The sequence below is a fragment of the Macaca mulatta genome, chromosome 9 (genome assembly GCF_049350105.2).
Source record: "Macaca mulatta isolate MMU2019108-1 chromosome 9, T2T-MMU8v2.0, whole genome shotgun sequence".
Lineage (NCBI taxonomy): Eukaryota > Metazoa > Chordata > Mammalia > Primates > Cercopithecidae > Macaca > Macaca mulatta.
The window spans coordinates 91,891,792-91,919,282 of NC_133414.1; positions in this window are offsets into that span (position 1 = coordinate 91,891,792).

Below are 27,491 nucleotides of genomic sequence, written 5' to 3' on the forward strand. Positions count from 1 at the left end.
GACAAGAGAAATTCTCTCTTTTTCAAGAGAGGGTCAATTTTTTTTTTTTGCACCGGCTGTTTCTTCTACCCAGAACTGTCTTCTCCCTGATATCAGTGTAGCTCATTCTCTATTAGTGGATGATTAATATATTTCTCCACATTAAGGAGGGCGATCTTTATTACTCAAAGTACCAAATTAAATGTTAAGCTCATATAAGAATATGAGAATATAAGACTACCCTCACAGAAATACCTTGAATGATGGTTGACCAAATGTCTGGGTATCTTTTAGCCTAGTCAACTTTTTTTTGTTGGTTTGTTTGTTTTTGGAGACCAGGCCTGGCTCTGTTGCTCTGGCTGGAGTGCAGTAGTGCAGTCTTGGCTCGCTGCATCCTCAACTTCCGGTGCTCAAGTGAATGTCCTGCTTCAACCTCCCAAGTAGCTGAGACTGCAGAGATATGCCACCATGCAAGGCTAATTTTTCCTTTTTTTTTTTTTTTTTTTTTAATACAGATGGGGTCTCACTATGTCGCCCCAGCTTGTTTTGAACTCCTGGACTCAACTGATCCTATTGCCTTGGCTTCGCAAAGTGCTGGGATTACAGGCATGAGCCGCTGAGCCTGGCCTTTAACCTCAGTCAACTAATCACATAAAATTCATTATCACAATCATCAGCATTTGGCTTAGGAGTTGAAGAGACTTTGACTGGTTACTACTAGAGGACATAAATACTGTAAGACCTTGGTGGCAACATCAGTCGTAGGAAACAAAAGAAACAAAACTGATCAAAATATACTTGATGTCTTCCATTGACCTGGGTTGGAAGTGAACTTCAAAGCAGTGTTGAAAATGTGCCGTTTGGGAGCGGTGGCTGCAATTAGCTAGTTACAATTCAGAAGCATTTTTTCTTTTCCTTTAATGGCAAACTTATAAAATTTGACTATTATTTTTAAAAGTAGTTGATTTTACTGTAATGTTATCGTACTGAAAATAGTTAAATACTATTATTTCACAGATTTTGGACTTAAGATATATTCTTATCTCAGAAAATTTTATTCTGTGAAGGCGATATTTAGCTTCAGTGTTATTTAAATTTTGATTTAAATACTCTGCCATTTAGCCTTTGACTAAAATGTATTTTTGCTGTACTTATATATGTTTCTCTCCCCCTGAAGATCAGGGCAATTTCAGAAGGGCATTATCTTGTAAGCATTTCCTGTTAAAATCTCAGCAAACTTGGTCTTTCCTTTGGACCCAGGAAGACAGTCCCCAGGGTTGCCTTCTTGCCACAATTATGTCACTAATATTTACACAATCATTTTTGGGCCACATTGCAAATAAGCATAATAGGAAGAAAAGTGAGAAGTTATCCTATTCCCAGAAGATCTGATGGTCCTTAGGGAGGGTTACAGCTAGAAAATTTCTTTTTAGAGGTGGATAGGGACAGCCTGGGGAGGGGGAGTGGGCACTGTGTGGACAGAAAAGGCCTCACTTTCATTTTCAAGGTGGGTGTTTTTTTTTTTTTTTTTTGAGACAGGGTCTCACTCTGTCACCCATGCAGGAGTGCAGTAGTGTGATCATAACCCACTGCAGCTTTGAGCCCCTGAGCTCAAGCGATCCTCCCACCTCAGCCTCCTAAGTAGCTGAGACTATAGCTACACACATCACTACTCCCAGCTAATTTTTAAATTTTTTTGTAGAGACAGGGTCTCACTTTGTTGCTCAGGCTAGTCTTGAATTCCTGGCCTCAACTGATCCTCCCTTCTCAGCCTCCCAAAGTACTAGGATTGCAGGTGTGAGCCACTGTACCCAGCTCATGGTGGCATTTTTAGCCAAAATAGTAGTAGGTTAGGGAATGAGCTACAGTGGTATCAGGGAGAAGAGAGTTCTGGGTAGAAGAATGAGCCAGTGCAAAAGCCTTAAGAATACCTGGATTGTTCCACAAACAGCAAAGAGGCCAGTGTAAGGCATGAGGCCCTAGAGAGGCATGAGCGTTGCAAGGGGGAGAGTAGGAGGAAAAAAAAAGCCAGGGAAGCCATGGGGCCCAGGACTCCATTCACTATATAGCAACATGGACCACTAAGTGAGCTTCAGCTTTTAATAAGGAGGATGGTGAACCCATCCAGGATTTGGGACTGATTTGTGGCATGGTCTGACTTTCCTTTGGAGCATATATGTGTAAGAATAAATTTGATTCCACTATAAAACAACAGATTTTAAGGAAATGTTTTAGAATTTATTTGACATAGTACCTAGAGTTAGGCAAGCTACATAGTGTGAGGGAAGACTGTTCTCTAACGCCAGCCACAAATTCAGGTTTCCCCAGGGATATCTTTATGTCTGGCCATCTGGCTACAAATTTGGGGATTCTTATAATCCACCTCAGGTTTGATAACTCACTAGAATGACTCAACTCCGGAAAGTGCTATACTTAAAGATTACGGTTTTATTACAACAAAACGATACAAGTTAGAACCATCAAAAATAAAGAAGCACAGAGCCAATTCTGGGAGGTTTCCAAATGCAAATCTTCTGTTGTCCTCAGGGATATGTTATCCTCCCAGCTTTGAAGTGTGACAATGCTTAAAGGGTATTGCTAAACCAGGGAAGCTCCCCTTAGCTTTGGTGCCCAGAGTGTTTATTGAGGCTGCATTGAATCATGATGTTGATTGACTCATTGGCCACATGGTTGGATTCAATCTTCAGTTCCCCTCTTTTCCCCCTTCCAGAAGTCAGGCTGATATCACACTGCTGAAAGCCTAATCTGTTAATCACATGACTGGTCTTTCTAGCATGACCAGTTCCCATCTTTAGTCATATTGTTAGCATAAACTATCAGGAATAGTATGAGGGACCCAACATAAATAACAATGACAGTACAATCACTCAGGACATTTCAAAGGTTTACAGTTTACCTCCCAGGAACTGGGGACAAAGGTCAGCCATATTCTTATTGCACATATAGATCAAATATGGATTATATAGAGATACTCTGATAGAATTGATAATCGTGTATATGTTTTCACTCTCATTCATGTCAATTCAATATGTACCTTACTTTCCACTGATTCTTTGTACTTAGAAATGCTATTTTTATCCCTCTTCCCATTCTTAAAATGAACAGATATTTTGTGATCCTTAACTTGTTTAGAACAACGGCGTTCTTTTTTTTTTATCAGTAGCTTTAATTTGAACATATTTTTATATTTTTCTTTTATGAACTATTTTTCATAGATATTCCTTCACATATGCTTCCATCTTTTTTCTCTTATTCTCTGGTTTAAAATTCGAGGTATGAAACTGTGAGTGGGTAAGTTGTATAATCATAATTCTGTCTTTTTGCTGATGAACATTTCTGTGGTCTTAAAGTATTGCTCTCTTGCAAGTTTAGTATGTTTCTTCTTCACATGATCATTTAAATTCAGATTGGAAAGTTTACTCAATAAGGTTCCTACTCTACTTTGGGATTTTGAATAGATAGTTCTGCTGAAACATAATCAGTTAAATCAGTTTTAATTGGACAATGCTACTCATATTTCTCACAAGTCTGATGCTGCTGGCCACCTAGTGCAGAAATCTTTGAGAACGATACAGTGCTTTTGAATTTCTATACATGCCAAATGTAGAAAGCCAGAAATATTTAAGTTTTGGCTTCCCTCTTTTGTCATAGAACCCCCTTTCTAAGGTCAAATACCCATTTCAAGAGCTTTGAAACGGACTTGAAAGATTTAAATGGTGTTGCGACAGGGAAAAGACTAGCCCAGTCTGAGTCAACAGCTGTGTTCTGTGTTCTAGGAGTCTCTCTCAACCAGAGTTACATTTGTCTTATTTTATTGTTTTCTGATACAAAGCCTTAGTCTTGGGTTTGGTTCATCAGTGACCGGAAATCTGATGATGGATTTCCATCATCTGCCAGGCAGATGATGCTAAGAACCAGGTGGCTGCCATTGCTGTAAGGCCTGATTTATGTTTTAAAAGAATCAGTCTGGCTGTTGTAACAAGAATAGACTCAGAAGACCTGGAAGAAGCCAGTTATAAGCTTTTTGCAGTATTCCAGTATGAGATTGTGGTAGTTTGCAACAAAGATATCTCAGTGAAGATATTTAGAATTGCTCAGATTCTGGCTGAATCTTGAAGGAAGAGCCAACAATATTTGCTGAGAATTTAGATATAAGGTATGAGAGAGAGGGAGGAGTCAAATGATGACTCTAGATGTATTGGTTATCTATCACTGAGTAATGAAGTATTTCAAAACTTAGAGGCTTAAAACATTACCATGGATTTCTCATAGTTTCAATGAGTGTTGCTGGGTGTTGTTTTAATGGGTTCTCTGGTTCTGGGTCTTTCTCAAGACTGCAGTCATATCATGGGTCAATTGGGAAGGATCTGCTTCCTGGCTCACTTTCCTGACTATTTGTCAGATTCAGTTCCTCCCAAGCTGTCGGCCAGAGATGACTCTTGGTGTCTCACTATGTAGGCCTCTCCATAAATCATCTCACAGTGTGGCAGCTTGCTTCATTAGAGTCAACAAGTAAAAGGGTCACAGAGTGTGAACAAGAGAGAGGCTGCTAACAAGATGGAAGTCACAATCTTTTGTAAACTAGTCATGGAAATGGCATCCAATCACTTTTACTGTATTCTATTTAATAGAAGCAAGTCACTGGGTCCGGCTCACATTCAAGGGGAGGGGCATACCCAAAGGCATGAATGCCAGGAAAAAGAATCATTGGAAGTCACATCAGAATACCTTAGTTTTAGCCTGTATCCACCATGCCAGAGTTTTAGCCTCCATAACTGGACTGTTAGAGATCATCTTTACTGAGATGAGGAAGACTGCATTGGGAGCATCTTTATGAGGAGTTGGGTAAATTAGAATATTTTATTTTTGATATGTTAAATTTGACATGGCTAGTAAACATCCATGTTGGCTAGATGTCTGACTTTAAAGGGTGCTATTCAGGCCGGAGATAAATAAACAGGAATCTTCTTGCATCTTGATTCATTATCACACACCAGTGACAATGTGAGCACACATGGTAGCATATGTTTTACATAAATCAGTATCATGGTGGTTAGCAGCAGAAGTCCCAAAGCACCACTGCATGGGTTCAAATTTCTGCTCTACCATTTACTGTCTGTTTGATCATGAATAAGTTAATTATTTTTGTACCTCAGTTGCTCATCCATAAATTGGGATAATAACAATAACTAAAACATAGAGCTATAATGAGTTGAATGAATAAAAATGTATGAAATGACCGTAGCTTTGCTTATAGTCAGTTTAGTATATTTTTATTATTATTGTTGCTTTTTTTTTAAAAAAAGTATCACCTTTTAAACAGCATGCAATTGGAGAATGTTGTTGCCATCTGGCAGCTTTGGGTGGCTAAAAATATACCAGTGTTCCATAAAATGCCTTATTCATCATATGTGTCTACATGTGATCTCTGGCTATTATTTGACTTGAAAATAATAGCTATTTACATAAATGAAGCTATTATATCTTGAAAATAAACAATTTGAAGTTTTTAAAAGGTGTTTCAAATACATTTAATGCATCTATTTAAAAATAGAATTTATTCCACCATTCAGCAAACTTGTTTTATTGTCTCCTATAGCTACATTCTGAGAATATTTATTGTGAAAGACTATAATATTCCTGAACACTTGTGTCATCTGCTCCTTTCATATAGTGGGTCAAAGATTAAATTAGGATCTTCCAGGTATCAGAGTTTAGAAAAGTGTTGGGAGTAAAAAGGAAAAGGTGTTAATCATTTTTTTTCTTGATTCCTTCTAAGAGAAGAGTGAGTCATAGGACATTGGTGGTGGGTGAGAATGACATGACTCTGATAGCTCTCAGTTTTTTTTTTTTTTTTTTTTTACACAATTGGATGAGTGGTGAAAGACCTGCTTCTTTTTCTTCTCCCTAACTAAGACTCAGAGAAAGCTGAAACATGTGAGAATCTGCAGCCGCATTCGAATCTTAGTCTGAGGAATGAGGACTCTGAGGATGTGTGTCTGGGGCTATTCTGTGTGAGAGAGGAGCTAAGAGTGCTGGTGTTTGGTCCTACTCCCATTACTTCAACAATAAATTCTGTTTTCACACGTTTTGTACATTTGGCATCTGTGTCAATTTTGTTTAAAACATTTTCCTGGGCTGAAAATATTTAAAAATTATTACTTAAAAAGAAGCCTCTTTGTAAATATCTTACACCTATGATTTCTGTACTTTAAACATTGATTAAAACATAAATGTGCCTGGGAAGGTTAAGGGGACTGGGCAAGGGGGAAGTGACACACCAAAAAGTCTTTGCTGAGGTGTTTCAGCCCAGTCAGATTGCTTTCCTAAACCCCTATTTATGATCCACATGAGAAGTGGGGAGCTTTGTGGAAAAGAGAAAAAGTGATGTAACCACGGAGCATGTGACTTTAGCGGTTAGGCAAGCCCAAGGGGACTCGCACTGAGAAAAATTTCAAAAGCCAAAGGGCAGTGTGAAGGCATTACATTTTTGTGGTGTAACAGAGGGATTACAAGAAGATAGATGTTAGCACAGAGGTGAAAAAGAATAAACTCTTAAATTTTTTAAAATCGGACTTCGTGTTGGCCGTTTTCCTAGTTTTTGTATGTCGGGAATGATATAGCCCCATATAAGAAAACCAAGGCCACATCTTAGGACTGGACCCAGGACTAGCTGGTAGGGTAACAGCAGAGTGTATATTTGCTATATATTATGTACCTGGGCTCATATGCAAATTAAAGGAAATTTTTTACAGGTCTTTGCTTTTTTGAAAATTTGTTTTTATAAATTGACACATTATAATTGTACACATTAATATTTGTAGAGTACTATTTGGTGTTTCAGTGTCTATCTATGATGTATAATGATTGAATCAGGGTAGTTACTGGATCCATTGCCTCATGCATTTGTCATTTCTTCGTGGTGAGAACATCCAAAGGCCTCTCTTCTAGCTATTTTGTAATATATGATATTTTACTATTATATACATTTTATGTGCAATAGACCACCAGAAGTTATTCCTCCTATCTAATTGTAATTTTGTACCCAGTGACCAACCTCTCCCCATCCTCCTCTTCCCTCCTTAGTCTCTCGTAACCACTGTTCTACTTTCTGCTTATATGATACCAACTTTCTTTTTCTTTTCTTTTTTTTGAGACATGGTCTCGCTCTGTCACCCAGGCTGGAGTGCAGTGGCACGATCACAGTTCACTGCAGTCTCAAACCTCCCAGGCTCAAGTATTCCTCTTGCCTTAGCCTCCCAAAGTAGCAGGGACTACAGGTGCAAGCCACCATGCCTGACTAATTTTTTTTTTCCTCTTAAGATTCCACATATGAATGAGGTCATGTGGTATTTGTCTTTCTCTGTCGGGCTTATTTCACCTAACCTGATGTCCTTCAAGTTCATCCATGTTGTCACAAATAACAGGATTTCATTCTTACTTAATTTTTTCTTTCATCCATAGGACTCTGCTTGATAGGAATTTCATTCTTTTTATGGCTGAATAGTATTCCATTATGTGTATATGCCACATTTTCTTTTTTGAATTTAAATTTTATTTTAAGTTCTGGGATACATGTGCAGAGTGTGCAGGTTTGTTACATAGGTAAACATGCCCCATGGTGGTTTGCTGCACCTACTACCCTGTCACTTACATATTAAGCCCTTATGTATCAGCTACTTGTCCTGATGTTTTCCCTCCCCTCCCCACACCAACAGGCCCCACTGTGTGTTTCGTTCCCCTCCCTGTGTCCATGTTTTCTCATTGTTCAGCTCCCACTTATGAGTGAGAACATGCAGTGTTTGGTTTTCTGTTTCTGTGTTAGTTTGCTGAGGATGATGGCTTTCAGCTTCATCCATGTCCCTGCTAAGGACATGACCTCATTCCCTTTTATGGCTGCATAATATTCCATGGAGTATATGTACCACATTTTCTTTATCCAGTCTATTGTTGATGGACATTCATGTTAATCCCATGTCTCATGTCTTTGTTATTGTGAATAGTGCTATAATAAATATACATGTGCATGAGTCTTTATAATAGAATGATTTATATTCCTTTGGGTATATACCCAGTAATTGGATTGCTGGATCAAACGGTATTTCTGGTTCTAGATACCGGAAAAATTGCCACTGTCTTCCACAATGACTAAACTAATTTACATTCTCATCAACAGAGTAAAATCATTCCTATTTCTCTGCAGCCTCGCCAGCATCTGTTGTTTCTTGACTTTTAAGTAATCGCTATTCTGACTGGAGTAAGTTGGTATCTCACTGTGATTTTGATTTCCATTTCTCTAATGATGAGTAATGTTGAGCTTTTTTTCATATGTTTGTTGGCCACATAAATGTCTTCTTTTGAGAAGTGTCTGTTTATGTCCTTTTCTCACTTTTTAATGGGGTTTTGTTTTTTTCTTGTAAATTTGTTTAAGTTCCTTGTAAATTCTGGATATTAGACCTTTTGTCAGATGGGTAGATTGCAAAAGTTTTCTCCCATTTTGTAGGTTGTCCATTTGCTCTGATGACAGTTTCTTTTGCTTTACCACATTTAAAAAAATTTAGTCATCTGTTGATGTACACTTAGGTTGATTCATATCTTGGCTATTATCAATAGTGCTGCAATAAATATGGAAATGCAAATATCTTCTTGACATACTGATATCACTTCCTTTGGGTGTATACGCTGTAGCGGGATTGCTGGATCATATGGTAGTTCTATTTTTAATTTTTTTGAGCCACACTGCTTTCTGTAATGGCTGTGCTAGTTTACAATTCCATTTACAGTGTGTGCGTTCCTTTTCTCCATATCCTTGCCAACACTTGTTATATTTTGTTTTTTGGATAATAGCCATTGTAACTTGAGTGATGTGGTATCTCATCTCATTGTCCTGATGATTGGTGATGCTGAGCACATTTTCAAATAGCAGTCGGCTATTTATAGGTCTATTTTTGAGAACTGTCTATTAAGATCTTTTGCCCATTTTTAAATTGAGCTACTTATTTTGTTGATGTTAGGTTTCTTATATATTCTAGATATTAACCCGTTGTCAGATGTATACCTTGTAATTTTTTTTTTTTCCATTCTGTAGGTTGTCTCTTCACTGTGTTAATAATTTCCTTTGTGGTGCAAAAGCTTTTTAGTTTTATGTAATCCCAATTGTCTACTTTTGCTTTTGTTGTCTCTGTCTTTAAGGTCTCATTTTAAAAAATTCTTGCCCAGTCCAATGTTGTTTTCTGTTTTTTTTTTTTTTTTTAGTAGTTTTATAGTTTCAAGTTTTAGATTTAAATATTTAACCCATTTTGAGTAGATTTTTGTGTATGATGAGAGGTAGATAGGGGTCTAGTATTTTGTATGTGGATATCTATTTTTTTTGTATGTGGATATCTAATTTTTTCAGCTCCACTTATGGAAGACATTGTATTTTTTCCCAGTGTGTGTTCTTGGCACATTTGTTGAAAATCAGTTGCCTGTAGGTGTGTGAATTTATTTCTGAGCTCTCTATTCTGTTCCCTTGCTCTGTGTGCTCTGTGTGTCTGTTTTTATGCTAGTACTATGCTGCTTTGGTTACTGTAGCTTTGTAGTGTATTTTGAAGTCAGGCAGTGTGATATTTCCAGCTTTGTTATTTTTGTTCTGTATTTTTTTGGCTATTCAGGATATTTGTTGCATCATTTGAATTTTAGGATTGTTTTTTCTATTTCTGTGAAGAATGTCATTGATATATCCATAGAAATTGCATTGAATCTGTAGATTGTTTTGGGTAGAATGGTCATTTTAACAAGATTCATTCTTTCAATCCATGAACATGGAATGTCTCTTCATTTATTTGTATCCTCTTTAATTGTTTTATCAAAGTTTTATAGTTTTCAGCATGGAGATCTTTTACCTCCTTGGTTAAGTTTATTCCTAGGTATGTTATTTGTATTTATTCATAGCTATTGTGAATTGAATTGTTTTCTTGATTTCCTTTTCAGGTAGGTCATTATTAGCATCTAGAAATGCTATTGATTTTTGCATGTTTACTTTCTATGCTACAACTTTACTGAATTTGTTTATTAGTTTTAACAGTATTTTTGATGAAGTCTTTAGGGCTTTCTATATATAAGGTCATGCCACTTCTACAAACAGGAACCAATTTGACTTCCTCCTTTCCAGTTTGGATGCCTTTTATTTCTTTCTGTTGTCTAATTGCCCTGGCTAAGACTTCCAGGACTTTGTTCAACAGAGTGGTGAAAGAGGGGATCGTTGTCTTGTTTCTTGTTCACTATGATGTTAGCTGTGGATTTGTCATAAATGGCCTTTATTGTGTTGAGATACATACTATCTGTAAGTACTTTTTGAGAGTTATATCATAAAGGTATGCTGACTTTTGTCAAGTGCTTTTTCTGTATCGACTGAAATGATCATATGGTTTTTCTTTCCTTTGGTTAATGTGATATATTATTATATAATTTATTGATTTGCATATGCTAAGTCATTCTTGCATCTCTGGGATGAATTCCACTTGACCATGGTGAATGGTGTTTTTAGTGTGCTGTTGGATTTGGTTTGCTAGTAGCTTGTTGAGAATTTTTAAATCTATGTTCATTAGATACTGGCCTGTAGTTTTTTTTGCTGTGTTCTTGTCTGGTTTTGGAAACAGGGTAATGCCGGCCTCATAAAATGAGTTTAGAAGTACTCCCTCCTCCTCAATTTTCTGGAACTGTTTGAGGAGAATTGATGTTTGCTCTTTAAATGTTTGGTGGAATTTTGCACTGAAACCATCAGGTCCTGAGCTTTTCTTTGATGGAAGACTTTGTATTGCCGTTTCAATTTCCTCACTTGTTATTGGCCTGTTCAGATTTTATATTTCTTTATAATTTAATCTTGGTCGGTTGTATGTGTCCAGTAAATTATTTATTTCTTCTATGTTCTCAAATTTGTTGGCATGTAGTCATTCATAATAGTCTCTTATGATGTTTGTATTTTTGTGGTATCAGTTGTAATGTTTCTTTTTTAATATCTGATTTTGTATTTTCTTTTCTCTCTCTATTTTTTTTTTTTTTTTTTTTGTGATGGAGTCTTGCTCTGTTTCCCGGGCTGGAGTGCAGTGGGGCGATCTCAGCTCACTGCAAGCTCCACCTTCTGGGTTCATGTCATTCTTATACCTCAGCCTCCCGAGTAGCTGGGGCTACAGGTACCTGCCACCATGCCTGGCTAATTTTTTTTTTTGTATTTTTAGTAGAGACAGGGTTTCACCGTGTTAGCCAGGATGGTTTCAATCTCCTGATCTCATAATCCGCCCGCCTCGGCCTCCCAAAGTGCTGGGATCACCAGTGTGAGCCACTGCGCCCGGCCTGTATTTTCTTTTTTCTCTTAGTCTAGCTAAAGGTTTGTCAATTTTGTTTACTTTTTCAAATAAACAACTCTTTTGTTGATTCTTTTGAATTTTTTAAGTCTCTGTTTCATTTGTTTCTGCTCTGAGCTTTATTATTTCCTTTCTTTTACCAATTTTGGGTTTAGTTTGTTCTTGTTTGTCTAGATTGTTGAGGTGCATTGTTAGGTAATTAGAAATTTTTATTTTGTGAAGTAGGCATTTATTGCTATAAATATTCCTCTAAGAACTGCTTTTGCTGTGTCCTGTAGGTTTTGATATGATATTTTTCCATTCTCTTTTGTCTTAAGAAAATTTTTAATATTCCTATTGACCCATTGGTTGTTGAAGAGCATACTTAATTTTAAAGAAAAGTGTAATTAGGGTTCAGGGTTAAGGTCAACTGATCAGATACTTGAGTGCAAATAAAATTCAGTTCTCTTTTTGGCATATTTGATATTTTCCCATTCAGAGACAACCACAGATATTTTGTGTATATGTCTACATGCATATTCCAAAGTTGTATTTTGTAAAAGATAGTATTAATCATGGTCTAATCTCTACAAAATGCTAGGCTGCATCTGAAAATGAGAGCTTGAGCTTTCCAAAGTCTATGATACAGAGTGAATATTACAAGACTATAGATTGAGAAAACTTAATTCTATTCCATGCATTCCCTTATGTTACAGAAATATAGTCAATGTTACATCTCCATGTCTCAAAGCCATCTTATACAAATTAGGATAGTAAAGCCTCCTCCTTTACATGCCTCTTATGCATTACATGCTTATAAAATTTTTTCTATTCCTTTGATAGAATTAAATTCAATTTTCTCACACATGTTACCTAAGGTGTGTAGCCTTTGCATTCTATATGTTTATATTGACATAGCCTTGAAAGGGTGGCAGGTCAATGTGGAATATACCAAGTTTTCTCTCTTACCACAGGCAGTTGTATGATCTTTCTATAAAGGTCTGACAATTGGACTGAATGTGGATGCTGAACTTTGCATCTAAGAGGAATGCCATCTAAAAGAAAGCTGCAAAAGACCATGCAAGGGACATGGTTTGTTTAAGCAAATATTTTTCAGCCAGTTCGTCTCCATTAAGAATGGTGAATTTTATCTGACTCATTGAAGCATGAAATACATCTCACCTCTTCAGCAGGAATAACCATTACTGAAGCACATGAATGTTTTCTTTCCATCTTTGCACTCTGTTTCCTCTTCAGTGGAATATTGATAACACGAAAACACTTCAGGTTTATCTCTGGCTCCTTCCGGTGCTGTGAGATTTAAGTGTGGAATTTCGGGCTCAAATTCTGCATGTGACTTGAACAAATTGTATTAAACTATGTCAAGGAGGAAGAAAGCAAGCTGATGATGAGTTTTAAGCACTTTTGTCAATACAATATACTGTAAGAAAACTTTTAGTATCAGTAAAATGAGAATCAATCAGCATTTTATTCTCTGGTAAGAAAGACAGAAAACAGAACTCCCAGTCCTTATTGGACCCCCTCCACATATCATTTTGTATATAAATCTTAAGTGTTTCTGATTAAATTACTTTGATTTTTATGAAAATAGTTTTTACAAATGGAAATTCTGTGTTATGATTTATGTGACTCCTATAAAAAAGGCTGGATGAAATCCCTTCACTACTTCTCATAGTTGGAAGTACTTCCTTATAGCTTTTTGAAATTCTGGAAAATGTAGTCCAGAAGTTCTATGTAGTCAACAGCACTTCCTCCTCAGGGGAGTGGGTGTGCTCCTTGTCATCCTGGGATGGTAAAAGTAATAGCTCCCAGATGTGTCCAGCACTGTTCTGCCTGCTTTATGTTTAATTCTCAGAAGAAACCCAAGTATGAGACGTAAGTGTCTCCTCCATTTCATAGATGATGAAACAGATTGAGGGGATTGAATGGCTTGTCTGAGGTCACACACAAGGTTACGCAGAACATAAGGAATTTGAACCAGGACTTTGATGCTAAAATCTATGCCCTAACCTGGACTCTTCCTTATATAAACTCAAAATAAACACAGAATTTTAATCTTTAAGCTGGCAGTAACTGAGGAATTCTATCTTCTGAGCATGAAAAGAGAATTAACTTCTTCCAAAATTACCCATGGCACATGAAGTGAAAAGACAGAGGGACATTTTCCCAATCCTTTTCAAGTAGAGGACATGACATGCATCTCAAGTCCCAGAATCTTCCAACCATGCCCCCCCCCCCACCTTTTTTTTCCTCTCCTATTTTCTAAGAATGGATCCTTGAAGGAAATGGGATTGACTGTGATAGAGAAAGTAGTGAGAAGAGCCAGGCGTGGTGGCTCATGCCTATAATCCCAGCACTTTGGGAGGCTGAGGCTGGTGGATCACTTGAGGTCAGGAGTTCGAGACCAGCCTGACCAGCATGGTGAAACCCTGTCTCTACTAAAAATACAAAAAAAATTTGCAGAACGTGATGGTGGGTGCCTGTAATCCTAGCTATTTAGGAGGCTGGGGCAGGAGAATCATTCGAACCTGGGAGGTAGAGGTTGCAGTGAGCCAAGATCACACCATTGCACTCCAGCCTGGGCGACAAAGAGTGAGACTCCTTCTCAAACAAACAAACAAATGAATAAACAGAAAGTAGGGAGAATAAGGAAGACAGCATTTTCTCTTTTGGGAGTTAATCTCTTATCACAAGATTTGTCCATAGGAAAAAAAATAAATTTGATTTTTAAAAGCTTATTAAATTTTTCAAAGTACTTCGCTCTAATTACCCAGATGGGGAGCTTGTAATTGTCCAAACCATCACTTCTGTACATTTCAATATTTTAAAATCAGGATGGATTCAGGAGTTTCAAAAAGATGAATTAGAAAGTCACTATTCTTAAAAAATGCTCTGATAATAAATATCAGGAAAAATTTAAGAGATAAGGTATTAAGAAACTCCTTCTTCCTTTTTTTTATTCTGTAACCGAACTGATCACTTCATTTTTATATGGCTTCTTTCTGTCCCAAGACCATATTTTCCATTCTGTACCCACAGTGTTACATATAGGCTTTTGGAGATTAGTACATTGTCAGAGAAGATAGTAGAGAAGACAGGATCACTTTTCTTAAAGATCATTCTTGTGCTGGTCACTCTCACTTAACCTAGTCAATTTTTCTCACTCTGCTTAAAATAATCAGAAATTACCTTGTTTATTTATTTTCTGATTTATTGTCTTTTTTCCTTGTTAGAGTGCCATGATCACGATAGAAAGAACCTTAGACTCTTGTTCTTTGCCGTGTCTTCAGGATTTAGGGGACCCTCCAGTAACACACTAAACGCTCAAGTTAACTGAGGAAGGGGATATAGAGTATTCCTTTTAGGAACATAATACTTTGATGTATTCTGATCAGTACCCCATAGACAGGCAATTTATTTGTGCAATTGGGACAAAATTAATATCAAATTTAATTAAAATATCACCATTTTACAGCCTTCTAATGAAGTAATGGACCTTGACAAAGATCATCAGCCCTGATGTTATCACAAAGAGACCAACCAGGTAATATAATGTGGTTTTCCTGGTATAATTGGTATAATCATCTATGAAAGATTCTTTTTTATTTTATTTCCAACTTCTGTTTCAAGTTGTGGAGTACATGTGCAGGATGTGCAGGTGTGTTCCATAGGTAAACGTGTGCCATGGTGGTTTGCTGCAGAGATCATCCCATCACCCAGGTATTAAGCCCAGCACCCATTAGCTATTCTTCCTGATCCTTTCTCTCCCCAAACCCCTGCCCTCTGACAGGCCCCAGTATGAGTTGATTCCCCTGTGTGCATGTGTTCTTAGTATGAAATATTCTTGCCAAAAATTTTAACCTGATTCATATAAGCTTTCAAATTAAATCAAATTTAATCAAAGGTTTACAGGAAATACAGGACAGAGGAATGTGTTATACGGCACCATGGCAATCAGCAATATCTAGAATGAGGGATTTCTATAGAACAAACAGCCTTATATCCTTAATAAATAAAATGAAAGAAAAGTAAAGAGAAAAAGAAGCAATATATTGAAGGCAGTTTAGAGATATCACAATCAGCCGAATTATGAACTTTGGTTCCTATCAAAATAAGCCAATGTTTAAAAATAATTTTGAGTATTTAGAGAAATATGAACACTAAGTGGATATTTGATGTTATTGTGGAACTTTTGTTCAAGTTTTTGAAATGGGGAAGGCTGTCCTTGGGAGAGCTCCAAGCTGTAAATGGATTTCAAAGCAATTCAGTAAGTAGTTTCAATTTGGGGTGAATGCAGAAAGTATTTGAATGTTTTGTTACTGTGTAGCATCGCCTTTCATCTCTAGTAATACTTATTAAAGTCTAATTTGTCTGATAATACAGATTTTCCAAACTTCTTGTTGTTAGCTTGGGCATGGAATATATATTTTCATCCTTTATTTTCAACTTTTCTTGTTTTAGACAAATCTATCTCAAACCATATGTATTAGAGTTTTGTTCTTTGTTATCTACTCTTTCATTTTATCTTTTACTTGGATTATTAAGTTGCTTTATATGTCAAATGATTACTGATATATTAGAATTTAAATATACCACTCTACTGCTTTGTTTAGTTTGTTCTTGTCCTTTATCTTCCTTTTTCCTTTCTTTTGAAATCAGTGTTTTTTCATTCTAGTCTTAGTGATTACACTTTATGTCATAATGTAAATTCTTAGCTTATCAAAGGCTATTATTAATTCATGATTTTACTTTCTTCCCAAATGTTCTAAGGATCTCTGATAATTATAACACAATTTACTTATTTTAGCATTTTTTATAATGTTTACTGAAGGAAAACTATGCTTTTATCAGCCAGAAAGTGTCTTTATTTTACTTTCATTTTTAAAGAATAAAATCACTAAATAGAAGATTCTAATGTGAAAGGTTTTTTTTTTTCCTTTTCAGCATGTTAAAAATGTCATATCTTAACTTCTAGCATCCATTGTATCTAATGAGAAGTCGGCTGTATTTTTAGTCATTAAAAAAATCTCTACATAATCTGACTTGTTTTCCATTTGACTGCTTTTAAGATTTTTTTTCTTTATGGTTTTCAGCAATTTGAGTGTGATGTGCTTAAATGTGGTTTTCTTTGTGTTCATTCTGCTTGGAGTTTTCAGAGCTTCTTGAATTCAAGCACTGATATTGTCAATACATTTTGGGACATTTTTGGCAATTAACTCTTTGAGCATTTTCTTCTGTCTCATTTCTTTTCCTTCTGGAATGCTAATTACAGATATATAAGACCATTTGATACTGTTCTAGAGACCTTGGATGCGTTTTTCAGTTTTTTAAACTCAATTTTCTGTTTGAGTTTCAGTGTTGATAATTCTATTGACTGTATTCAAATTCTATTATCCTTTTTTCTACTGTATCCAATGTGCTAATAAGTACATTTGATGGGTTCTTCATTTTTAATGTATTTTGCTCCTAGTAACTCTTTTTTTTTGTCTTTTAAAAGATGATTTTGATATTGCTGCTAAAACCCCAGTATGTTGTACACATATTTATTACACCAATTTTAAAGCCTCAGTCTTATAATTCTAATATCTGTGCTATATTTGAGTTTTTATCTATTGACTTTTGTCTTTTAAACTAGGGTTTACGTTTTCTTACTTCCATGTATATCTCATTTCTTTTGATTTTATGCCAGATTGTAGGCAAAATCAGGAGAGACAGAAGTAAATAATATTTACTTCTAGAATAAGGTGCAATCCTTCTGCCAGGCCACTGGTGTAGGGGCTGAACTAATCCTATCTACAATTCAGCTGGTTCTGGGCTTCGTTACAGTTTTAATTTAGTTGTTTACCACTGTCTTTAAATAGTTTGAAGGTGAGGACAGTGCTTCTCCTTCAGAAAGACTTGGGATCTGAGTACTTGCGAAACTCTGGAAATGTCTTCATTATACAGTCCAGGTTCCGGCTTGCTGAGCTGTGAACATTTCTTTGCCCTCTATGTTGTCTACCAGTTTCCTGGGTTGTTAGGGAGTAATCCCTCCTCTCCAGTCCTTCTTTCAACTGTCTATGCCTCTGGAGATTTCTCTCTCTCTCCTATACTTCCTTGCCCCCAGCCTTTAGAGTATTCCTGAAGTGCACTTGTAGAAGGCCTGCGATGGCATGGGGTGACTCCCTCTACTTTCTTGCTCTACCCCCAGCTGGTAGCAGCTGCTGCCTTATACTCAGAGAAACCTGCTTCTGTTTGAGCAGAATTTTTTCAGTTCTCCTGCCCTGCACACACTCTGTGGGTTGCCATGCATTTTGAGAGGGCTCAATGTACCTTGAGAGAGCTCTAGCAGTGTTTCTGTTCCACCTCAGCCTTCAGGAGCTACCTCCTCGTACTGGGAGAAGGTCCAGCGTGCCTCAGAGGGATCTCTCTTGGCAGTCCTGTCTGGCTCCATTCTTCATCTCTACCCCCGGCACTCAGTGAAGGTCAGTGGGTGAAGACTCATTCCTGGGCTTGGTTGACCTCCTGTTTATTCCAATCGATCACACTAGCACATGAGTGACTATTAAAAATCTGTTAAAAGCTCATCTGGTTTCTTTTGATCCCCATCGAAGGGAGATTCCTCTTCTTTCTGCTGACCCTTTAGGATGATAACAGCTATAGGTCTCTTCTCTCCTAGCCAGGGCTGTCTTTCTGGAACTTATTTTGTTTAGGTTATTTTTATTGTGTGTGAATCTTCAGCAATCTGAAAAGTTTAAAACAACTCTGATTTTTGTAGCTTATCCAGTTTGTTTATATTGTTGAGTAGAAGCGATCGTCTTTTGAAATATTCTACATTCTAAGCAGAAACAAATATTTTCAGGAACTGTAACTCACAAGTATCGACACGCAGAATTTTATTTTTTTTCTGTAGTGCATTGTGATTGAGTTTAAAACTCTTCAGGTCTCTTTCTTTAAATTTTCTTATTGCTGATTTCTAATTTAATTGTATTTTAGTAAGATAATGTGATCGATATGATACTCATTTTCCTTTTATTTATTTTTGATTTTTTCAGCATTTCTTTTTTTTATTATCATTATACTTTAAGTTCTGGGGTACATGTGCAGAACATGCAGTTTTGTTACATAGGTATACACATGCCATGGTGGTTTACTGCACCCATCAACCCATCATCACCTTCATTAGGTATTTCTCCTAATGCTATCCCTCCTTTTGCCCCTCAACCCCCAACAGGCCCCGGGGTGTGATGTTGCCCTCCCTGTGTCCATATTTTCTCATTGTTCAACTCCCACTTATGAGTGAGAACATGCGGCGTTTGGTTTTCTGTGCTTGTGATAGTTTGCTGAGAATGATAGTTTCCAGCTTCACCCATGTCCCTGCGAAGGACATGAACTCATCCCTTTTTATGGCTGCATAGTATTCCATGGTGTATATGTGCCACATTTTCTTTATCCAGTCTATCACTGATGGACATTTAAGTTGGTTCCAAGTCTTCGCTCTTGTGAATAGTGCTGCAATAAACATATGTGTGCATGTGTCTTTATTGTAGAATGATTTATAATCCTTTGGGTATATACCCAGTAATGGGATTGCTGGGTCAAATACCAAATTGATATTGGGTATTTCTGGTTCTAGATCCTTGAGGAATTGCCACACTGTCTTCCACAATGGTTGAACTAATTTACACTTCCACCAATAGTGTAAAAGCGTTCCTGTTGCTCCACATCCTCTCCAGCATCTGTTGTTTCCTGACTTTTTAATGATGTTAACCATTCTAACTGGCATGAGATGGTATCTCATTGTGGTTTTGATTTGCATTTCTCTAATGACCAGTGATGATGAGCTTTTTTTCATATGTTTATTGGCTCCATAAATGTCTTCTTTTGAGAAGTGTTTGTTCATATACTTTGCCCACTTTTTGATGGGATTGTTTGTTTTTTTCTGGTAAATTTGTTTAAGTTCTTTGTAGATTTTGCATATTAGCTCTTTGTCAGATGGATAGATTGCAAAAATTTTCTTCCATTCTGTCAGTTGCCTGTTCACTCTGATGACAGTTTCATTTGCTATGTGGAAGCTCTTTATTTTGATTAGATCCCATTTGTCAATTTTGGCTTTTGTTGCCATTGCTTTTGGTGTTTTAGACATGAAGTCTTTGCCCATGCCTGTGTCCTGAATGGTATCACCAATGTTTTCTTCTAGGATTTTTATGATTTTCGGTTTTACGTTTAAGTCTTTAATCCATCTTGAGTTAATTTTTGTATAAAGTGTAAGGAAGAGGTCCAGTTTCAGTTTTCTGCATATGGCTAGCCAGTTTTCCCAGCACCATTTATTAAATAGGGAATCCTTTCCCCATTGCTTGCTTGCATCAGGTTTGTCAAAGATCAGATGGTTATAGATAATATCACACATCATTTTCCTTTTAAAACCATTGAGATTTCTTTTATGACCTTTTACATATTCAATATGTGTAAGAGTCTCGTGTAGTCTTTCAAACCATATGTATTTTATTTCTGGGGTCCAGTTATTTTTGCCTCTCTTTCTCTTTTACTAATTATCTATTTGTTTATGGGCCAGATTTATTTCTGCATTATAATATTTTATATTAATGACTATTAATTTCTTATTCTGATTTAATGTATTATTTCATAATTTATTCTATTTCAAAGTCATTGTGATACTTTAATTTTAGGCATTGATTTCATCTGGGGCAAATTTACATTTAAGTTGCTAATTTTGTCAGCTTTGTAGCACTAGCTAAAATAGTACATCTTCCTGAGCTTGGTCAGTCTCATCTTAAGGCAGATTTTGTTGTTGTTATTTTCTCTCTCTTTTTTTTTTCTCTCTCTCCCTCCTTCTTTCCTTTGTACTCTCTCTGTCTAAGGATCTTGCCTTTTCGCTCACTGGCATCACCAAGCCACCAGCTTGGAAACCAGGCTTTTCTATGACATTTTGTATCCCTGCCCTAGCTGATATTAAAGATATTGCAGATCTACTGAGTGGCTTAATTTATTCTTGCTAACAAAGCTGTGTTGGTCCTATATAGGCCTTTTGTTTTTATTTAAGTTAATTTCTTAAGCAAGTCTTGATTTGAGGCTCCCCTCAGGAGGTGGGAAGACCCCCACTCATGTCCTGGATTTTGGCTCTGAGCTTGACTTTATTCTCCATCTCAGATGTCATTCTTTGCCCTGGTTACTCTGAGAAGGCAAACCATCACCTGCTACTGCCTCACTGCAGATTGTGAGCCCCTTAAATCGTTTTTAGTTCCACCCTGCTCCTACTGTTTCTGAATCAAGCTAAGGCACTCACGTTTTTTACTTTGTATTAATTTTTATTTTCATCACTAATGTTACTGTTATTTCTTTGTTACTCTTGCCTTGGAGGGTCTCACTGTTTCCTCTGGATCTTGGATACTTACCTGATATCTCAATGTCAGTGTGTATGCACTCTTTGTTGAATACCACAGATACACTATGTGGCTCTCTTATTGGGTTCTAAAGCTAATATATTTTTCCTAGTTTTAATAAACTGAAAGGATCTGTTGATACTATAAGATTGGCTTCTCAGATGATGGTAAAATTTTGGCTAGTATCTTAAAAGAGATCAGAACTAACAGTTTTATTTTCATCTGTGTTGAAATTTATGTTGCTGTTTTTTTCTCCCTATTATTCTTTGAACATTGTGCTTTCTAAATGTCTTTTGAAAAGAAATAATGAGACTCTTTGTACATGTATAAAGTCTATTCTCTTACACAAATTTATTTATAGAATGAGCTACGTGCGATTTGTTGGCACTAAAAGAGCTAATTCTTCTGAGAAATTGGTTTATTTATTCATTTTTTGAAAATTTCCTTTCTAGGCTTTATTTTTTAGTCTGGGAAAAATAGACAATCTTTGTTTTTGTCCTCATGCAGGTTGGTTCTTTCCCTTTTCTTTCTTTAAAGCTGTGTTAGTAGTTTAGTATTTTCAAGAAGTGTTTTGGTTGCTACTCAGGATAATAATGGCACATCCACGGCTTCAGGAAGAAGTTTCTGTCTTACCTATGATTATCTCAAGGCCTCAGAAGACCTTCCAGGAGAGGATGTACATTCTCTCAGTGTTTCTGTGTCAGTGAGCTCTTTAGGCACAACTCACCGCTGACTAACTCTTCGATCCAGCCCTGTATGCAAACAGAGTGGCTGCCATGGCCATTTCATTTGGTGAAGGCCAAAATGACTGCTGGCAGCTCAAATTTTTTCCCTGTTGGCATGGACAGACTCTCGCTATGCCTCACTTGCAGGGAAACCACATTTAGTTGTGTGCACACTGCAGAGTCCTGGGGAATACTCTTCATATTGATTGCGATGGCACTCCCTATGTTTGTGCATTGACCATTAGTGCTTTCTTGTAAGACTGTTTCCTCTGGAAAATGCTGTTAAATGCAGAATATTCAGGAATATGGGTGTGTGGATTGGTTGGTTAACTATATATTAGATATAAACATGGTTTTGAAGGAATTAGGTATAGAGGGTGTGTGTTGGACTAGGAAATTGAAATAGTCCCAAGGACAGGTGTCTATTCTCATCTAGTAGGGTTAAGAGGGGAAAAACGCAGGGTGCAGTGGGAAGATAGTGTGTACTGAGTGAGGTGCTGAAAAGGGAAGCACCCAGTGGAAATTGGAGGGGTGAGCACTGAAGAGAAACAAACCTCATGGCTAGTTCTGTGAGAGCTTACCTTGATAAGGTTACAATTTTATTTTTATTATTACTATTTTCTTACAGACAGAGTCTTACTCTGTCACCCAGGCTGGAGTGTACAGGCAGTCATAGCTCATTGCAGCCATGAATGCCTGGGCTCAAGTGATTTTTTCTGCCTCAGCCTTTCAAGTAGCTGGCTCTACAGCTGTGTGACATCACACCTGTTAAAATATTTTTTTTTTATTTTTTATTTTTTGGTAGAAGTGAGTTCTATGTTGCCCAGTGATATGGCTTGACTATGTCCCCACCCAAATCTCATCTTGAATTCCCACATGTTGTGGGAGGGACCTGGTGGGAAGTAATTGAATCATGGGGTAGGTCTTTCCTGTGCTGGTCTCATGACAGTGAATAAGTCTCACGAGATCTGATGGTTTTAAAAAGAGGAGCTCCCCTGAACAAGTTCTGTCTTTCTTTGCCTGCTGCCATCCATGTAAGATGTGACTTGCTTCTCCTTGCCTTCTGCCATGATTATGAGGCCTCCCCAGCCATACGGAACTATAAGTCCATTAAACTCTTTTTCTTCCCAGTCTCGGGTATGTCTTTATCAGCAGAATGAAAATGAACTGACACATCCAGGCTAATCTTGAACTCTTGGCCTCAGACAGTCCTCCCACTTTGCCCTTCCAAAGCACTGGGATTACAGGTGTGAGCCACTGTGCCTGATTTTTTTTTTTTTTTTAACACATCAGGAATTATTGTTATGAATTATTATTACTTGAAATTTTATAATCATGGTGATCATTGAACAACATTTGAATAAGATTTAAAAATCTCAGTTTATTAGTTTTCCATTGCTGCTATAACAAGTTACCACAAATTTATCAGCTTAAATAACAAAAATTTATTAAGTTACAATTCTGTAGGTCAAAAGTCTGCCCTGGGACTCAGTGAGCTCAAATCAAGCCATCAGCTGGGCTACATTCCTTTCTGTAGGCTCTGGGTAGGGTCTGTTTCTTTGCTGTTGATACTTCTTAGAGGTTGCTCATATTCCTTGGCTCTGTTTTTCCCGTTTTTCCATCTTCAAAGCCAGCAATGTAGCATTTCTCTGACCTTACTTCCAGTGTCATATCGCTGTCCCTTTCTTCTGAGTTCCTGTTCTACTCTTAAGGACTCACCCACATAATCCAGGATTATTTAATGTAACTCACTGGTAATCTTAATTTCCCTTTGCCATGTAACTTAACATTTACAGATTCTGGGTGTTAAGACATTGTCATATTTGGGGAAAGAGGGTCTTATTTTCCTACTACACTTGGTATGATGGTTTTAGTAATAGATAACATTCACTGAACATTTACCATTTTCACTGTGCTCAGTATTATATAACATTTATGCACAAAGCAGCCCTAAGAAATAAGTACTCTGATTATTTTTATTTTACTGATGTGGAAATTGTGACACAGAGAGGACTAACTAACTTGTCCAAGGTCACGTAGTAACTGTCAGGGACAGTCTTGACATTCATGTTGTGCTAGAGTCAGCACCCTAAGCAGTTTGCTATTCTGTCATTTTTTTTTTTTTTTTTTTTTTTAGCTTACGCTGTTTTTCCTCTGAGAACTTTCCCATATATTGAGAGTGATATCCATTTGTGTCCATTTCTTACAATATGACCCTATTATATGGCTGGCTATAAGTATTTGAACTATCAATGGATAGTTGGCTTAAACTGACCATATTAGACTTTCTCCCTAAAAATTTGCATATTGTGACACAGGATTCTGATAATTGATTGGAGGCACTGGAGTAGGGAGGACATGTTTTAGTACCTGAGTAACTATTTCTGACCCCATATCTACACAATTAGTCAGTTCACTTATATAGAGAGGAATGAAGTAGGTATACAAATAGAAGTAGGCAAGATAGTTCATGTAGTTCCAGAATAAAGGAGGGTATTGTCTGAATTTCTTATAACTTTCCACTTTATTATAATTCTAGTACACTGTGAAGTTGTACCCCACTTTTTGCCTTCGGGGTCTGTGATATTCCCTTTATCTTTTTCCTATATTCTCCTTTTTACTTAAACTAGGCTGCCTGGGTCTTTGTATCTTGAAATCATAAGAGATCTTAATTAGAATTCTCAATACATTAGTTTTGTATTCTCATCTTCTTTCTTAAATATTTATTAATTTTGCCTTATAGAGTACCAGATGCCATGTATCTGAGGAACTCAAATGCTAAAATGAACTGTAACAGTGTGGTGATAATGGTGCTTTCATCATTAGTATTTCAAAATTTATTTCAGTGTAAGAATGTGAGACATTCCAGTATTGTCACCGCTTATTCAACTTCATCATAAAACAGTTTATGATGTTTATTCAGGAAGTTGGAAGGAAGCTTTAAGGGTGATTATTCCTACTTAATTCTATGTGGTACATTTTCTCAAGATTAAGAAAGAGTATGTATTTTTCTTTTCTTTCTTTATACCTTTCATGGAGAGAGAGAAGGGTTGTGTTCTCACTCCTCGATATCTTGAATAGGGTGTCCTGTGTCAAGATACCGAAATTATCCACATAGGCCAATGGTGCACAACCAGGGGCAATTTGAAAATTTTGGGTGAGTGACCTTTGAACCTTATCTAGTCCTGACATTCCATGAGACCTCTCATTTTATATGCTAGGCCATTCTCATGCTAATCATAGTGAAACCTTATATTGGAAGAAAATGACAGAATTTCTATGTATTTTAATGACCCTTAAGGACTCAGCCCATACAGCAAAAAAGATGCTTTTTTTCCCTATAAGAGCTGTGCTTTTTGTAATGACATTTATTAGACATCAAGAGGGACTCAGATATTATTGCAATGTGGTTTCTTACATGAATAAAACACACATGTATTTCTTTGAGCTTACAAAAAGATATGAGTTGAAGACTAAAATGCCTGTTACAAACAGGTACAAAACTGAAATATATTTCAGAGAATTTGCTTCTCATATTTATCTGTTTGAAAGCCACCACCATTGCAGTGCCACAGAGAAATCATGAAAGAATATCATAAAAAATAAAAATGAACAGCATCCTTTATCTTTATTATTAATGAGCAGCTAAGTGTTTATTAAAAATATCCTTTGTGTTCAATCTAGAACAAGTGGCTTTTTGAAATGATTCTTTCAAATAAAGCTTTTCAATGTTTTTACTGCTCTCTTGCAATTAATATGCCAGTAACACTACAGTGAGTTTGTCTATATCCTGGAGGTCCACAGAAGCATCTGACAAAGGATTGTCCCGGTTGCTCATGTTCCGGTAAGTTGAGACGCTAACACAGATATTACAAAGCAGTGTTAAAAACACACACATGGGTTTCGTCCTGACTGCCTGATCTCAGGAAAACAACAAACCTCCCTAGAAGGATTTACTAATAAATTACTATGTTGGCCTACAGAGATCATTTGACATGGACTTTAAAATTAGCTAAGATTTAAAGAATCACATGGAGTAATTTTATAGCCAAAGCTCAAGTCATTTTTATCAATCATTAGTTGTAATAGGAATAGCCATAGACACAGGGTAAATATGAAGAAGGTGGTTTTCTCTTCTTTGTAAGATTTTACTCATAGGTATGAAAATATGTTGGTGAGTGAAGGAATAGGATTTTTATTAGTAAAATAAATGTTTTGAGACACTTAGAACTAAGAGGATGAATACATGAAATGATTACATTATCATCAGCAAGTGTTGCGGCCCAAAGAATAGGTTTGTAAGTATATAAACTTGAGTTGGCCCTAAAGAAGAACATGTTAATTTCCTTGTGAAGGTCTCTCAAGGTCCTGGATGGTTGCCTGGTTTGTTTGAGAAATGTTCAGGTTTAGTAGAATAAGCTTTCTTCTGAAATATTTGATTCATTTCTTGAGCTTTTAAAGATTTTAACTTATGTAATTGTCTTACATCAGATGACAAAGATGAAAAGTTTTGTTTTATGTTTCCTTCAATCTAAATATTGGTATAAGAACATTCTACCTTTAGGGCAATAACCCTTTTGCTTTCTTGATCATTATAAATCTGTACTGCACTATGAGGCTCCATCTCTGAACTTGCAAATTATTGCTACATAAGGATTTTCAGCAAGTTTTTTTTCTTGTGAATATCAGAAATTTAGAAATGAACGGGAGTTTAGTGATTATGAAGCACAGTGTCAAGATGTGAATAAACAAGGGTTGGGATTGAGCAACCTGCCCAAGGTTAGACAACGTGAAGAGGAATACTCTAGAGATTCAGGCTTGACAAAAATTCCTATGAATCTCCATCAAGGTTGGAACCAGTCCTGGTTTAGATAAAATTGTTCTTAGACAAGTTCATTCTGATGGTGGTTTTAGTTTCCCCAGACCTCTTTATTTTGGTATCAGTGTATCATGTTCTGTCCTTTTCTCTTTTTGTTGTATAAAATTATTGTTCTGGGCCCTCTAAGTTGTATCTGAAACATGAAATTTAGATCCAGGCTGCCTGGGTATAAATGTTGACTTGGTCACTCACTAGCAATGTGACCTGGGGCAAATCACCAAACTTTTCAGTACTTCACCTTCCCTATATGCACAATGGAAATGCTGACAAATATGAGGCTTATATAAAATACTGCATATAAAACACTTAATAAGGACTTAGCTCATGGTAGGTAACTGGCAGTGGTAACAATGATAACTGCTTTTATTATTGTTGCTATCAAAATAGCACCCAACAGATATTTCAAATTTCTATCTTCTGCTGCTGTCTTCTGCCTGTATCTTCTACATCTCCAAATTTGGTTGGTGGCAACATGATGTACACATAGGCATCAGTAGTGATTCCTGCTTTTTTTATTTTTAAACCCTCCACCATGATCCAATAGCTACTATTATAAATATTGTTGATTTTAAATTTCTAAATATCTCTAAATATTTATCCTCATCTCTCCAATGTTATTGCTACTATCTCATTCAGGTCCTCGGTAGTTCTTTTTTAAATTTTTAGAAAAAATTTTTAAATTTTTGTAAATATGAGGCTGGGTGTGGTGGCTTATGCCTGTAATCCCAGTGCTTTGGGAGGCTGAGGTGGTGGAATTGCTTGAGATCAGGAGTTTGAGATCAGCCTGGGCCAAACAGTGATAGCCCATCTCTACAAAAAAATTGTTTTTTAATTAGATGGGTATGGGGTCATATGCCAATCCTCCCACCTCAGCCTCCCAAAGAGCTAAGACTAGCTCTTTGGGAGGCTGAGGTGGGAGGATTGGTTGAGCCTGAGAGATAGAAGCTGCAGTGAACTATGATGGCACCACTGCACTCCAGCCTAGGTGACAGAGTAAGACCCTGTATCTAAAGTACAATAAATTTTAAAAGTCTTGAAAATATTACACAGAAAGAAGCAATTTCATCTGTTGTAAAGATAGGTTGCCCAAATAAATTGCACAATCACCAACTCAAGAGATCTGAATTAGGTTTCATTAATAAAATAAAAACATTGGTAT